At 43.3% G+C, this 16,183-nt stretch overlaps 1 long non-coding RNA gene across 1 annotated transcript in view; it reads right to left on the reverse strand.

The window, feature by feature from the left end:
• LOC311122930 overlaps positions 1-16,183 on the reverse strand; it is a 91,254-nt gene that overhangs the window by 45,764 nt on the left and 29,307 nt on the right. The gene's annotated exons all lie outside the window — the stretch shown is intronic.

Here is a 16,183-nt window from a genome sequence, read left to right on the forward strand (position 1 = left end):
ATCACGCTTCACCATCTGACAGTCCGACGAACTAATCTGGGTTTGGTGGATGCCAGGAAAACTCTACCTGCCCGAATGCATAGTGCCAACTGTAAAGTTTGGTGGAGGAATAATGGTCTGGGGCTGTTTTTCATGGTTCGGGCTAGGCCCCTTAGTTCCAGTGAAGGGAAATCTTAACGCTACAGCATACAATGACATTCTAGATGATTCTGTGCTTCAAACTTTGTGGCCACAGTTTGGGGAAGGCCCTTTCCTGTTTCAGCATGACAATGCCCCCGTGCACAAAGCGAGGTCCATACAGAAATGGTTTGTCGAGATCGGTGTGGAAGAACTTGACTCGCCTGCCCTGACCTCAACCCCATCGAACACCTCTGGGATGAATTGGAACGCCGACTGCGAGGCAGGCATAATCTCCCAACATCAGTGCCCACTAATGCTCTTGTGGCTGAATGGAAGCAAGTCCCCACAGCAATGTTCCAACATCTAGTGGAAAGCCTTCCCAGAAGAGTGGAGGCTGTTATAGCAGCAAAGGGGGGACCAACTCCATATTAATGCCCATGATTTTGGAATGAGATGTTCGACGAGCAGGCGTCCACATACTTTTGGTCATGTAGTGTATTTAGACATACATAGCCGAATCCACTAATTTGAAGGGGTGTCCACATGCTTTTCTATATATAGTGTATTTCACCCCCTGTCCCTGTTTTTGCCCATACAGTAATGTGACATAAACTGTATTGTTTACGATAATGATAGGTTGGCTTCTCGAGACACCATGTAGAGGCTTTTCATCATTGTAAAATATTACCTTCAGAAAACCTTCACAATGCCATCTGGCTCATACATAAATCAAAACGACATGCACCAGAATGCGCCAGGTGTACCTATAGCTCCTAGATAGAGCTGCCTGGTGATTCTCTGTGTTTTATAGCCTTCTAGAAGGTTCTGAGAGTTCCATCTCCTCCCATAGATCACACAGATCAGTAAGGTCAGATCCCCAGTTAGAAAAACATCCACTTTGGGCAACGTGGTAAATGAAAAAATATCAGATAAGGATGAGCTCAGCCAACATCAATCAAAAGCAGCAAGCGGAGAGCAGGGAGCAGCATTACATTTGATAATTTCCATTTAGTACTTTTTCCCACCATTGCAAAATGTCACAGCAGCCAGCAAATTGAAAAAGATAGCCAGCCATTCATGCGTTTCCCTTCCCACATTCGAATCGTATAACTGTTTGAAGACGCTTGTTTGGGCTCACAGTTTTCTAATCTTTATATAGTCCTTATATAAGATATTAAATGATTTGATCCTGGGGGATGAAAGTGAAAATGCAGACAAAGAGAGAGGGAGAGAGAAAGAGAGAGAGAGAAGGAGAGAGAGCGAGAGAAAGAGAGAGAGGGAGAGAGACGGAGAGAGAGAGAGGGAGAGCGAGAGAGAGACTTGCAGTAGCTATTGCAGATCTTTGAAGAGCCATATTTCGCCCCGGTATCCTTCACACTACCAATTACCATGCTTAACAAACATCCTGCCACCCACCTCACCCGGAGGTGTTCTCTCTCTCCCTCTTTCTCTATTCTCTATTCTCTCTGCTCTCATGCTACTGATGTCACAATCTGTATACCAGAAAACATACCATATTACTGTAACAAAGAGATAAAGAGAACATATGAAAGAGAAACATAGCGCTCATAAAAAAATAGACAGTATACATTACACTAAAAAGACCAAAGCTTTGAGAATTGGAATTCTAATTTGTTTCTGAAAGGTAATTTACTACAGTAGCTCATGTAATAGAAAAATATTTCTTTTCCTGTTTCTGACTGCAGCGTTTAGTTTGCCCTCTGGCCGGCATTGAGAGCTGCTGGTGTTTCATGTGAGTAATGAAATCACACATTCATTTGACTCTTCCTAGGTGTTCACCCCGGGACTCAGGGGCCCAGAGGGACCGGCTGCTCCGGTGCATTCACCCAACGAGGAGGGAGGATGAGAGGGGAGGAGGCGAGGGTATGGACAGGGTGGTACTAGCTGAAAGAACCATGGGTTGCCTGGCATCATGCCACAACAATATGCCAACATGCCCAAGTTGGTGGTGCTCAGGGCTTGGAGGGGGACATGGTTTTCCCTCGGTTTAACTAGGGCATGTTCACAATCAAACCCCTCAAGGGCCACTTCTTTCTTCCCCTGAGATGTGTGCAATTTAGTCGAAACGTGCTACCATTGTGATGCCACATCCTGTACAGCAGACGACTATGTTAAATAGTGTGAAAAGAAACGTAGCAGGCAAATGTGATCAAATGCAACTTAGGTTAGAATAGGTAGCGCAGAGCAAAGCTCTTTAAATAAATGAAGCCTGCTATATAACTTATGTAGCATAGCTCATTGACTTTTCAACAGCAGTCAATAAAGTAGAATGGAGCACTTTAAGTAGTAATGAACCATTGGTTTCTTCAAAGTGGAAGGCCAACAGTTCTGTAGGCAGTTTTTGGTATTCACTTCACTATATGTGTACCCTAGCTGCAAGCTAAGGCACTAATTCTATTGACATAAATAAATAAATAAATTTTTGTCATTTAGCAGACGCTCTTATCCAGAGCGACTTACAGGAGCAATTAGGGTTAAGTGCCTTGCTCAAGGGCACAGATAGATTTTTCACCTAGTCGGCTCGGGGATTAGAACCAGCGACCTTTCGGTTACTGGCACAACGCTCTTAACCACTAAGCTACCTGCCGCCCACTGACATGCAATCAGCAAATTCATTACATATTTCATTTAATAGATTAACAGAAATTAAAAGCAGGGGGAAAAGCGGAGGCAAAATATTGTTACGGGAGATTAGAATTGATCAGTTAGAAGCCTGGGAGCGATGGAAAACAGGTCTGACAAATAGAATGGAACATTGAACAGAATAGTGCACTAGATAGTTCAGAACCATACCTCCAGCAGTGGCCAAGCTCCTCCTTTGAAGTCAGAAATGGAGACTGAAAAGTAATCCTGTAAAATACAGTTTTCTAAATACAGCTGCATACAAATTTCATCAGCTGGTGGCCATGGAAGGCATGCCCGCAAGGCTCAGTTACCGCAGCATGAGCTAGAGAGGAAACAGCGGTGTGACTCTCAAACCACTCTACATCCATCCCATGCATGACACCATACTTTCTCCTGGCCGCCCGAGAAAGTGTATGTGTATATTCAAGGGGAAAAAGTGGGCCCCTGAAGGCGAAACTCTTCAGGGGCCCACTTTGCTATCTTCACAGACATGTAAGTAGATTAACACTAGTTTTAGTTCCATAGAAAAAACAGAAAGCAGAGTATTAATTGAAGAGACTGAACTCCTTACTAGGAGCAGGCCAAGGCCTTAATGGCTACGATCAACAGTGTATAGGTATGAAAGAGAAAGCTATACCATATATGCTGCTCTCGTGCTTTATTTCTGCACCAACATTGTTGCCTTTTCTTAAAGCCTACAATCACCAGCAATCCACTGGATGTGGTCCGGTGACACCGGATGTTGTCACCTAACAATGGCCACGTAAGAATCAGCAAAGCAGCACAAACACATTTTCTCACAAGGCTACAGTGAACCCAGGTATCTACATAAGGCACCAGTGGTAGACAACATGTGAGACACAGCAAGGGCCAGTCAGTCCTTGTAGATAGTCTACAGCGGTAGATAGACAACATGCTAGACAACAATGTTCTATTAATAGCCTGACAGATCAATGGAACATTTGAGTCAGTCAACACCTGCTGCTACTGCTCTCCATCAATAAGCAGTAAGACCCACAACACATCACAGTACCTGATAGTACTTTTCCATTGCACTTTCAGAAGAATTGATCAGGGGTTTTAGCCGACAAAGATACACTGTATATCAGTAACAATGGCGAATGTGAGCGTGACATAATGCACTTACCTGAATAGTTTGCTCTAGTTCATAATAATAATGGGGTAAAACAATATCGCAATATTGTTTTTGTGCTAGTTGGCTGTACCTGCACCAAATGTCCAGCATTTTTCCTGCATAGCTTGTTCTCCATCTTCTTTTTAAATAGGGATCCAATTTGTTTTCAGCACTTTTATTTCCATGACTGATCAAAAGTCATTTTGTCATGGCTCTCTCTCGTCCCTCTGCAGCAGACATATGGTGAGCAATATGTTCAGAACATTGAATAAAATCACAGTATCGAATCGCAATACATATAGAATCGTGAGAATCGCAATATATATCATACCGGTACCTAAGTATTGTGATAATATCTTATCGTGAGGTCCCTGGCAATTCCCAGCCCTAGTTCATATGGCATATTAGTTTACTGTTAGTCTACCCTTATATCCTAGTCTTGTGCACAGTGAGAAGGACAGACTGCAACCGCACATCCTCTTTGCCCTCCTCAGATTCTGAATTCTAAAATGGAATCTATAATAGCAACAGCCCTAGAGATGATGTGTCCCATGACAAACGATACTGTCACCTAATAGCTCCCTTTCCTCTCTCAGAGTAAAACCCTTCCCTCTTCACTTTCCCTCAGAGTTAGCTGTCCTCAGGCAGTACTAGTGCTGCTGTCATTCCCCATGTTAGCTAACACTAGTCACTCCTTGTGAGCTGCTATGCTGTTGCCAGGCTCAGGGTCAGGCACCACAATTGCACATCTTTCATGAAGAAACTACATAGACTTTGTTGCACAGATTCCCAAGGTCAGTGAGGACGCCTGGGCTCAGGGCTCAGGATCAGTAGGGGGTTTTGCGTGCGTGTTTGTGAGTGTGTGTATGTGTGTGTGTGTGTGTGTGTGTTTGTGTGTCCATTCATGTGTGGGTGGGGTGGGGGGAGGTCAATGTTGTATCTGTTATTCTGTTTATTATATACCCTTTCTGATGGCATCCTTAACTAGAAGTTTTGATGATGTGACACATCAAGTAGGCTAATTTTCTTCATTGGCTGACGTATGTAGTCTGTAATGTCATGGCGAACAAAGTTGTCAAGGTCATACAGAACATGTTAAATCATGTTAATTATCAAGGAAAGAGAATAAAGGAATATATTACTTTGTGAGTCATTGTTGTGAATGATAGAGACAGAATCAGGTAAATTGATTCAGGAAGATGTTTTCCTCTATGCTGAATATCCATGGAACATCCCACTTGTGAAGTTGTCATTTATTCACACCCAGTGCCAGTCAGTCCACATTAAAGCAAGCATCAAACACATTTGAACAGACCCCTAGGCTCAGTCTGTGTCTGGGTCCATCCACAACTAATGAGTCCCACTCATATTGTTGTAGTAATTTCATTACAGCCCACACTGAAAGCAATTATAGCTCCAAGCTTGACAGCTTGACTCAGCATCACCAAGACCTCTCAACAAACAGACAGGAAATAGAGCATTACCAAGACCTCTCAACAAACAGAAAGGAACAGAGCATTACCAATACCTCTCAACAAACAGACAGCAAATAGAGCATTACCAATACCTCTCAACCAACAGACAGCAACAGAGCATTATCAAGACCTCTCAACAAACATATTACCAAGACCTCTCAACAAACAGACAGCAACAGAGCATTACCAAGACCTCTCAACAAACAGACAGCAAATAGAGCATTACCAAGACCTCTCAACAAACAGACAGAAAATAGAGCATTACCAAAACCTCTCAACAAACAGAAAGGAACAGAGCATTGCCAATACCTCTCAACAAACAGACAGAAAATAGAGCATTACCAATACCTCTCAACAAACAGACAGCAAATAGAGCATTACCAATACCTCTCAACCAACAAACAGCAACAGAGCATTATCAAGACCTCTCAACAAACATATTACCAAGACCTCTCAACATACAGACAGCAACAGAGCATTACCAAGACCTCTCAACAAACAGAGAGCAAATAGAGCATTACCAAGACCTCTCAACAAACAGACAGAAAATAGAGCATTACCAAGACCTCTCAACAAACAGAAAGGAACAGAGCATTAACAAGACCTCTCAACAAACAGACAGCAACAGAGCATTATCAAGACCTCTCAACAAACATATTACCAAGACCTCTCAACAAACAGACAGCAACAGAGCATTACCAATACCTCTCAACAAACAGACAGCAAATAGAGCATTACCAAGACCTCTCAACAAAAAGAAAGGAACAGAGCATTACCAATACCTCTCAACAAACAGACAGCAAATAGAGCATTACCAATACCTCTCAACAAACAGACAGAAAATAGAGCATTACCAATACCTCTCAACAAACAGACAGCAAATAGAGCATTACCAATACCTCTCAACCAACAAACAGCAACAGAGCATTATCAAGACCTCTCAACAAACATATTACCAAGACCTCTCAACATACAGACAGCAACAGAGCATTACCAAGACCTCTCAACAAACAGAGAGCAAATAGAGCATTACCAAGACCTCTCAACAAACAGACAGAAAATAGAGCATTACCAAGACCTCTCAACAAACAGAAAGGAACAGAGCATTAACAAGACCTCTCAACAAACAGACAGCAACAGAGCATTATCAAGACCTCTCAACAAACATATTACCAAGACCTCTCAACAAACAGACAGCAACAGAGCATTACCAATACCTCTCAACAAACAGACAGCAAATAGAGCATTACCAAGACCTCTCAACAAAAAGAAAGGAACAGAGCATTACCAATACCTCTCAACAAACAGACAGCAAATAGAGCATTACCAATACCTCTCAACAAACAGACAGAAAATAGAGCATTACCAATACCTCTCAACAAACAGACAGCAACAGAGCATTATCAAGACCTCTCAACAAACATATTACCAAGACCTCTCAACAAACATATTACCAAGACCTCTCAACAAACAGAAAGCAAATAGAGCATTACCAAGACCTCTCAACAAACAGACAGCAAATAGAGCATTACCAAGACCTCTCAACAAACAGAAAGGAACAGAGCATTACCAATACCTCTCAACAAACAGACAGCAAATAGAGCATTAACAAGACCTCTCAACAAACAGACAGAAAATAGAGCATTACCAAAACCTCTCAACAAACAGAAAGGAACAGAGCATTGCCAATACCTCTCAACAAACAGACAGAAAATAGAGCATTACCAATACCTCTCAACAAACAGACAGCAAATAGAGCATTACCAATACCTCTCAACCAACAGACAGCAACAGAGCATTATCAAGACCTCTCAACAAACATATTACCAAGACCTCTCAACAAACAGACAGCAACAGAGCATTACCAAGACCTCTCAACAAACAGAGAGAAAATAGAGCATTACCAAGACCTCTCAACAAACAGACAGCAAATAGAGCATTACCAAGACCTCTCAACAAACAGACAGGAAATAGAGCATTACCAAGACCTCTCAACAAACAGAAAGGAACAGAGCATTAACAAGACCTCTCAACAAACAGACAGCAACAGAGCATTACCAATACCTCTCAACAAACAGACAGCAAATAGAGCATTACCAAGACCTCTCAACAAACAGAAAGGAACAGAGCATTACCAATACCTCTCAACAAACAGACAGAAAATAGAGCATTACCAATACCTCTCAACAAACAGACAGCAACAGAGCATTATCAAGACCTCTCAACAAACATATTACCAAGACCTCTCAACAAACAGACAGCAACAGAGCATTACAAAGACCTCTCAACAAACAGAAAGGAACAGAGCATTAACAAGACCTCTCAACAAACAGACAGCAACAGAGCATTATCAAGACCTCTCAACAAACATATTACCAAGACCTCTCAACAAACAGACAGCAACAGAGCATTATCAAGACCTCTCAACAAACATATTACCAAGACCTCTCAACAAACGGACAGCAACAGAGCATTACCAATACCTCTCAACAAACAGACAGCAAATAGAGCATTACCAAGACCTCTCAACAAACAGAAAGGAACAGAGCATTACCAATACCTCTCAACAAACAGACAGAAAATAGAGCATTACCAATACCTCTCAACAAACAGACAGCAACAGAGCATTATCAAGACCTCTCAACAAACATATTACCAAGACCTCTCAACAAACAGACAGCAACAGAGCATTACCAAGACCTCTCAACAAACAGAAAGGAACAGAGCATTAACAAGACCTCTCAACAAACAGACAGCAACAGAGCATTATCAAGACCTCTCAACAAACATATTACCAAGACCTCTCAACAAACAGACAGCAACAGAGCATTATCAAGACCTCTCAACAAACATATTACCAAGACCTCTCAACAAACAGACAGCAAATAGAGCATTACCAAGACCTCTCAACAAACAGACAGCAAATGGAGCATTACCAAGACCTCTCAACAAACAGAAAGGAACAGAGCATTAACAAGACCTCTCAACAAACAGACAGCAACAGAGCATTATCAAGACCTCTCAACAAACATATTACCAAGACCTCTCAACAAACAGACAGCAACAGAGCAGTACCAAGACCTCTCAACAAACAGACAGCAAATAGAGCATTAACAAGACCTCTCAACAAACAGACAGAAAATAGAGCATTACCAAAACCTCTCAACAAACAGAAAGGAACAGAGCATTACCAATACCTCTCAACAGACAGAAAATAGAGCATTAACAAGACCTCTCAACAAACAGACAGAAAATAGAGCATTACCAAAACCTCTCAACAAACAGAAAGGAACAGAGCATTGCCAATACCTCTCAACAAACAGAAAGGAACAGAGCATTACCAATACCTCTCAACAAACAGACAGAAAATAGAGCATTACCAATACCTCTCAACAAACAGACAGCAACAGAGCATTATCAAGACCTCTTAACAAACATATTACCAAGACCTCTCAACAAACAGACAGCAACAGAGCATTATCAAGACCTCTCAACAAACATATTACCAAGACCTCTCAACAAACAGACAGCAAATAGAGCATTACCAAGACCTCTCAACAAACAGAAAGGAACAGAGCATTACCAATACCTCTCAACAAACAGACAGCAAATAGAGCATTAACAAGACCTCTCAACAAACAGACAGAAAATAGAGCATTACCAAAACCTCTCAACAAACAGAAAGGAACAGAGCATTACCAAGACCTCTCAACAAACAGACAGAAAATAGAGCATTACCAATACCTATCAACAAACAGACAGCAACAGAGCATTATCAAGACCTCTCAACAAACATATTACCAAGACCTCTCAACAAACAGACAGCAACAGAGCATTATCAAGACCTCTCAACAAACATATTACCAAGACCTCTCAACAAACAGACAGCAAATAGAGCATTACCAAGACCTCTCAACAAACAGAAAGGAACAGAGCATTAACAAGACCTCTCAACAAACAGAAAGGAACAGAGCATTAACAAGACCTCTCAACAAACAGACAGCAACAGAGCATTATCAAGACCTCTCAACAAACATATTACCAAGACCTCTCAACAAACAGACAGCAACAGAGCATTACCAATACCTCTCAACAAACAGACAGCAAATAGAGCATTACCAAGACCTCGCAACAAACAGAAAGGAACAGAGCATTACCAATACCTCTCAACAAACAGACAGCAAATAGAGCATTAACAAGACCTCTCAACAAACAGACAGCAACAGAGCATTATCAAGACCTCTCAACAAACATATTACCAAGACCTCTCAACAAACAGACAGCAACAGAGCATTACCAAGACCTCTCAAACAGAAAGGAACAGAGCATTAACAAGACCTCTCAACAAACAGACAGCAACAGAGCATTATCAAGACCTCTCAACAAACATATTAACAAGACCTCTCAACAAACAGACAGAAAATAGAGCATTACCAAAACCTCTCAACAGACAGCAACAGAGCTGTCAACCAACAGGACATACAGGGCAGACAGCCTCCTCCTGTTCCAAGGTTGTGTCCCAAATGGTACCCTATTCCCTATATAGTGCACTACTTTTGACCAATGCTCTGGTCAAAAGTAGTGCACTATATAGGAAATAGGGTATCATTTGGGATGAATCTCATGACAGCAAACAGCCGTGAGGTACCAAACAGAGGCCACGAATGACCCAAAACTGGAACTAGACAACCTCTTCCAGCCCCAGGATGGATATAATGAGGATTTGGGGAGATTTGAGGTCGTATAGGAGCTGAGTTGTGTATTGTTGTGTCAAGAACGGCAGCATGATGGCTGAATAATGAGCTGAGGAGTGAAGGTGGTACTGGGGTTGGGTCCACTCGACTCTCCTCACCGTCCGTTCGTCTCAGACTATTTTGGCATGTAAACACTGGCAAGCCTCATTAGAGGAGCATATCCCCAGACAGAATACAGATACAAATTACATCAACCTCAAAGAGAATTATAGGGACCTCTCTTTGTTCCCCCCTGTTCCAGATTTATAGCTATAGCTTCGTTAGCGGCGGCCTTTCGGGGCAAAGTTTTAATGAGTTGGATACAAAACCGTAATTCAGCTCTCCGCTTCATAAATGTTCCCTTGGAATGAAAGATTCAATTTAACGGTGCTCAAGTTACCTTTTAATGAGAATGTATAAACATGACCGATTAAGCTGTGACTGGATGCTGAGGCTCTGGGCCCATCTAGGCCCATCTATAACAGTAAAACAGTCTTTCTAGTATTGGAGGGAAGTTCTAGTAAATGTAATCAAAGACAGGCAGGGCTAATGTGTTTTCCCTAGGTAAAGGAAGGTTCTAGATTTATCATCCTCGCCTCTGTTCCAGACTTCATTCCAATAAAATGCAAGGTAGCCTAAAGCACTGTCAGACGTGAGACTGATTAAAGTTTAATGAAAGACTTTTAATCAAAGTCTCTGCGTATATGCAGATGGACGCTTCAGTGACTGTGTGTTTGTGTGTGTGTGTGTGTGTGTGTGTGTGTGTGTGAGGGGGCAAGGATGGAAAACCAATATAAAAAAAATCCACAGTTGCAGCTCAGGCTTTTAGACAGATAAACAGATTTCCACAGTCGTCTTTCGGCTCGTTCAGCAGTTTAGCAGAAGAAAAATGCTTTGTCTCATATTCAGCAAAATGGGAATGAGTTTGAGAATCTGTGAATTTTCAAGATGGGCTGCTATAAAATACTCATTTTCAGCACATCCATGTCATCTGTTCTATTGATCCAGTCCCCCTGAAGACAGTGAGGTATCTTAGTTTTACCATACGTTACTCAACCTGCTGATTATTATATGCATTTCATATGCATGACTAGAATCACGACAACCTCTCTTCCCCTCGTGTGTTGGCATCATGTACAGTGGGCCAAAAAAGTATTTAGTCAGCCACCAATTGTGCAAATTCTCCCACTTAAAAAGATGAGAGAGGCCTGTAATTTTCATCATAGGTACACGTCAACTATGACAGACAAAATTTGATTTTTTTTCTCCAGAAAATCACATTGTAGGATTTTTAATGAATTTATTTGCAAATTGTGGTGGAAAATAAGTATTTGGTCAATAACAAAAGTTTCTCAATACTTTGTTATATACCCTTTGTTGGCAATGACACAGGTCAAACGTTTTCTGCAAGTCTTCACAAGGTTTTCACACACTATTGCTGGTATTTTGGCCCATTCCATGTTTTGGGGCTGTCGCTGGGCAACACGGACTTTCAACTCCCTCCAAAGATTTTCTATGGGGTTGAGATCTGGAGACTGGCTAGGCCACTCCAGGACCTTGAAATGCTTCTTATGAAGCCACTCCTTCGTTGCCCGGGCGGTGTGTTTGGGATCATTGTCATGCTGAAAGACCCAGCCACGTTTCATCTACAATGCCCTTGCTGATGGAAAGAGGTTTTCACTCAAAATCTCACAATACATGGCCCCATTCATTCTTTCCTTTACACGGATCAGTCGTCCTGGTCCCTTTGCAGAAAAACAGCCCCAAAGCATGATGTTTCCACCCCCATGCTTCACAGTAGGTATGGTGTTCTTTGGATGCAACTCAGCATTCTTTGTCCTCCAAACATGACGAGTTGAGTTTTTACCAAAAAGTTCTATTTTGGTTTCATCTGACCATATGACATTCTCCCAATCCTCTTCTGGATCATCCAAATGCACTCTAGCAAACTTCAGACGGGCCTGGACATGTACTGGCTTAAACAGGGGGACACGTCTGGCACTGCAGGATTTGAGTCCCTGGCGGCGTAGTGTGTTACTGGTGGTAGGCTTTGTTACTTTGGTCCCAGCTCTCTGCAGGTCATTCACTAGGTCCCCCCGTGTGGTTCTGGGATTTTTGCTCACCGTTCTTGTGATCATTTTGACCCCACGGGGTGAGATCTTGCGTGTGTCACGCCCTGGCTCTGGGGACACTGTTATGTTGAGCCAGGGTGTGTAGATTATGTGTTTTGTGTCTATGGGTGCTATTTCTATGTTGGCCAGAGTGGCTCCCAATCAGAGGCAACGAGTGTCAGGTGTTGCTGGCTGTCTCTGATTGGGAGCCATATTTATACAGTCTGTTTTTCATTCGTGTTTGTGGGATTTTGTTTCTAGTCGGTTGTGTTAGACCGTGAACTGTCACGTTTTCGTTTTGTTGTTTTTGATCCTGTCTCTAATAAAGAGTATGTTTGCCTGCAACGCTGCGCCTTGGTCCTCATCTCTGTTCGACGATCTTGACAGAAAATCCCACCACAACTGGACCAAGCAGCGAGTCGAGGAGCCATCGCCAGGGAAATCCCTAGCAGATCTCCGTGGCAGCCTCGACTGGGTCAAGCCGAGTGAAGAGCAGAGAGAGTGGACTTGGGAACAATGGAGGAAGAGCTTCGACTGGGTCAAGCCAATTGAGGAGCTGAATAGCGGGAGTTGGAGACAGAAGATCCCACCAGAACTGGACCAAGCAGCCTAGTGAGGAGCAGAGAGGGTGGACTTTGGAACAGTGGAGGAAGAGCTTCGACTGGGTCAAGCCGAATGAGGAGCTGAATGGCGGGAATTGGAAGCAGAAGAGCGAGAGTTGGGCGAGAACTATAGAGGCCTGGCCCGCGGGGAGGAGAGACCCCCAGAAAATTTTTAGGGGGGGGCTCACGACGTCGGGGCAGCAGGAGGCCGCGATAGAGCGGTCCAGCGGGTTGGCAGAGGAGGCCGCCAGGTTACGGGGGCCACTGGTCGAAGAGGGGATGGAAGGTGTAGAGGCACGGCGAGAGGTACTGGGGTGTGTTACCAGTCCGGTCCGGCCCGTTCCAGATCCCGGTGTAGGGCCAGTGGTGTGTGTCCCCAGTACGGTCCGGTCTGTTCCTGCTCCCCGCACCAAGTCAGTGGTGCGCTTCGTCAGCCCGGCTCGGCCCGTTCCTGCTCCCCGCACCAAGTCAGTGGTGCGCTTCGTCAGCCCGGCTCGGCCCGTTCCTGCTCCCCGCACCAAGTCAGTGGTGCGCTTCGTCAGCCCGGCTCGGCCCGTTCCTGCTCCCCGCACCAAGTCAGTGGTGCGCTTCGTCAGCCCGGCTCGGCCCGTTCCTGCTCCCCGCAGCAAGTCAGTGGTGCGCTTCGTCAGCCCGGCTCGGCCCGTGCCTGTTCCACTGGTGCCTGGTTCGGCACTGGTCAGACGTTTTACGCCGGAGCTAGAGCAATCCGCTCCATCAGTGTGCAGTCCAGCTCCGGCCAGCGGGGCCAGACCGGACCAGGGGTACTTTGGGGGGTTGGAGAGGGAGCGCGGATCAGGCCCGGAGCCGGATCCACCGCCTAGGCGGAGTGCCCACCCGGTCCCTCCCCTGTGGTATTTGGTTGACGCGGTCGGAGTCCGCGCCTTTAGGGGGGGGGGTACTGTCACGCCCTGGCTCTGGGGACACTGTTATGTTGAGCCAGGGTGTGTAGATTATGTGTTTTGTGTCTATGGGTGCTATTTCTATGTTGGCCAGAGTGGCTCCCAATCAGAGGCAACGTGTGTCAGGTGTTGCTGGCTGTCTCTGATTGGGAGCCATATTTATACAGTCTGTTTTTCATTCGTGTTTGTGGGATTTTGTTTCTAGTCGGTTGTGTTAGACCGTGAACTGTCACGTTTTCGTTTTGTTGTTTTAGATCCTGTCTCTAATAAAGAGTATGTTTGCCTGCAACGCTGCGCCTTGGTCCTCATCTCTGTTCGACGATCTTGACAGCGTGGAGCCCCAGATCGAGGGAGATTATCAGAGGTCTTGTATGTCTTCCATTTCCTAATAATTGCTCCCACAGTTGATTTCTTCAAACCAAGCTGCTTACCTATTGCAGATTCAGTCTTCCCAGCCTGGTGCAGGTCTACAATTTTGTTTCTGGTGTCCTTTGACAGCTCTTTGGTCTTGGCCATAGTGGAGTTTGGAGTGTGACTGTTTGAGGTTGTGGACAGGTGTCTTTTATACTGATAACAAGTTCAAACAGGTGCCATTAATACAGGTAACGAGTGGAGGACAGAGGAGCCTCTTAAAGAAGAAGTTACAGGTCTGTGAGAGCCAGAAATCTTGCTTGTTTGTAGGTGACCAAATACTTATTTTCCACCATAATTTGCAAATAAATTCATAAAAAATCCTACAATGTGATTTTCTGGATTTTTTTTCCTCAATTTGTCTGTCATAGTTGACGTGTACATATGATGAAAATTACAGACCTCTCTCATCTTTTTAAGTGGGATAACTTGCACAATTGGTGGCTGACTAAATACTTTTTTTCCCCACTGTATAAATCATAATAAACAGTATTGCGTTTTAACTTTACCTCAGCGTTTGTCTCAGGGCGGGACAAAGAGGAACAAAACTCATCCATACGCCACTCACCCAAAACACACCACCACAAGAACAGAAACAACAATAACAAACAATACTATTCAAACATTTTAAAGTTTGTTTGTATGAAATAGGTTCAACGTGCTTAAAAAGCTTGACTTGATTTACGTTGCTAAAACAACGTATTGCCACAAATACAGTTAGGTTCCACCCGAGGCTGACTCATACACGTTCTGCTTTATGTAACAACAGGAAGCAGAAAAGGCAATTTTCATACATTAGGTAATTCAGGAAAAAGCTATTTGATGACCAACATTGGCTTCCAGCGGCAGGGCTGTTTGTTCTACATGTGACAGAGGCTGTTGGACATTAATGAAGTGGGCTTGTCAGCAAGCAGAGGAATGTGTTAGGTCTTGATGGGACCATTATATATATATAGCAGGTATAAATATGAAGAGTATGCCCAGGCTTGATCGTAAAGAGGGGGAGAGAGAGTGTCACTTCTGACAGGTGTGTGCTTTTGCATGATATGACAGGGGGTGCTGAGGAGCGGTGGGGAATGGGACGATTCAGTCAAGGACAACTCATCCTCAAGGGATTCATCCACCTTGTGAATCATCTCACCTTCACTTGATTATATTATATTACATTATGTTCATATACTGTATTATCGTCAGAGGTCGCAATGACGTTTTTATAAAAACGTCATAGAAAATCTTGTAATTCTTCTAATCTTCTATAAAGATTTTCAGGATGGTACCGCTCACATATTGTGATGAAAATGGGTATAATTTCGCCCCACCAGACCAAAACGGTTGGGAGCTTAACATTTCAGTTTATTTCAGTTAATAAGGTACTTACCTTAAAAGCCCTCTATTAACAAGTTGATGTTCTAGAAGCTTTCAACACAGTACAAAATCGTTTTCTCACCATGCATTTGATATGATGTGGGGATAATTTAGACAAAGCTCTCAGAAAACGTTTGAGGCAAAGAACTCCCATTGGTTTTATTTGAACACTGATGTTAGGCAAGGTGCCTTTGACCATTATTTAATATATTTTGTGAACTAGCTGTAACTTCCTGTTAGAACATGCATGGTTATGTGATTATTCAAGCTAGGGCACCAAGGCAGTTTGTTTTTATTCTGGGATGAGAGTGTTTGTATACTTCTGAAAATATGAGGGAGGAGTTCTAGTGTTGAATATTAATTATATTTCAGGATGTAATCCACAGGCAATTAATGACCTCTTTTGCAATACTAATGCCTGCAACATTCCTATAGGCTTCATTTTAGTATAAGATGATGTCTGATTGTGTGTGTGTGTGTGTATCTCCATGTTTTATGGAAACAATAACATTATATTCCAAGAAGAATAACCAAAATAGAAACAAATAGAACTCTGAATAAATTAAGCACCTTTAAACTGTCATTATTTGTGATTGACCTCATTATGTGTCACAAACAGAGGCAAAATAACATTTGTGTTAACCTTAACTCAAAAGTCACCTCTC

Source organism: Coregonus lavaretus (assembly GCF_964263955.1).
Source record: "Coregonus lavaretus genome assembly, contig: HAP1_SCAFFOLD_1161, whole genome shotgun sequence".
In the NCBI taxonomy this organism is placed as follows: Eukaryota; Metazoa; Chordata; class Actinopteri; order Salmoniformes; family Salmonidae; genus Coregonus; species Coregonus lavaretus.